The following is a 1,347-nucleotide window of genomic DNA, read 5'->3' as shown; positions in this document are numbered from 1 at the left end:
CGAACATATGTAGATTAGAAATGACACAAGCTCAAAAGCAAAATGGAAACATGTAAGAAAAAAAATTAAAAGCATAATGAGACTTTATTCCTCTGAATTGACAAAAATGGTCATATCTTCAAAAAATGAGAAACTTTTCAATTGAAACAATAAGTGTTTTCAACTAAAAGTAGCGCTCTAGATGCAATGGGATAGTTTGCTTAGCCTATAAATGCACATAAATAGTAGAACCTTGAAATCTTTAATGTATTCAACAACACAAGATTATGATATTTGATCCACAAAAGGAATGAGCCTTCGTAAGGGCTTGTTCAACAAAACAGGGTATGTCCACACAAGACAAACACCTTAACCAACTACTCACATACTAGATCAAATACCAATACACGAACGTTTTACATGGTTAAATCTTCAAAGTGGAAAATAGCCCATGGCCCCAACCAATGTAAACATTTTGGGAAATATATTAATACAAAAAAAAATGTTGTACATAAAATTTTGTCTATTCAATCTTTGGCAAATAATCCTTTGTGCTTTTCAAATAGGAAGCAAAGTGCTAAGCCATAAATCAATATAGTCATTATTATAAAAAAAATATTAAATAAAGAAATAAATTTATAAATGGTCAAATCACTTTATATGTAAGACATGTTGTTACAAATATACTAGCAAACACACTAAAAGACAATATTTACCTAAATCGAGGACGTTTGAGAGATTCGAACTGTGGCGTAGATAAAAGATATCGTCGCCTGAGAGATTCGAACTCTCGCGGGGAAACCCCATGTACTTAGCAGGCACACGCCTTAATCACTCGGCCAAAGCGACAACGGTGGTCAAAATTGAATATAAACTTTTAATACTTACTTATTTTGGGTTTTTGAGTTAAATGAAAATCATATCAAATAAAGATATTTATGTGTAATTATTTTAAATTAAAAATTTATTGTGTCAATATATGTTTTATAATTTAGTATGAGAGATATTGTTTTATTATATTATATTTACAAATAACTAAACTGCATTTATCTAATTCTATTCTAGGTCTATAAAGAGATCAAATTTTTGAAATACATATTTTTTTTGGGAGTGTAGAATATTATTAATAATAAAATACATTTTTAATAATATTATTAAATTAATATTTATATTAATTAATTACAATAAACTAATTGAAATTTCTTTATTATAAATTAATTAATATTTAATAATAATTAATTTTCTTAATTAATGTTAATAATGACATTAATAATTATTTTACATTATAATGATATTGTTATTTGATTAATAACAAGATGATTGAAGGGTCATATTTTAGTCTAACATTCATAGTAACTTTGAATATTA

At 26.1% G+C, this 1,347-nt stretch overlaps 1 non-coding gene across 1 annotated transcript; it reads right to left on the bottom strand.

The window, feature by feature from the left end:
• Positions 1-746: 746 nt before the first annotated feature.
• TRNAS-GCU (transfer RNA serine (anticodon GCU)) lies at positions 747-828 on the bottom strand. Its single transcript has one exon. It is a non-coding gene; the product is annotated as a tRNA-Ser (tRNA).
• Positions 829-1,347: the final 519 nt, after the last annotated feature.

This window comes from Pinus tabuliformis, chromosome 1_2 (assembly GCF_031772625.1).
Source record: "Pinus tabuliformis cultivar Carrire ecotype Pingquan chromosome 1_2, CPIR1, whole genome shotgun sequence".
NCBI lineage: Eukaryota > Viridiplantae > Streptophyta > Pinopsida > Pinales > Pinaceae > Pinus > Pinus tabuliformis.
Note: the sequence above shows the minus strand (reverse complement) of the source record. Positions and strands in the feature narration are given on the sequence as shown.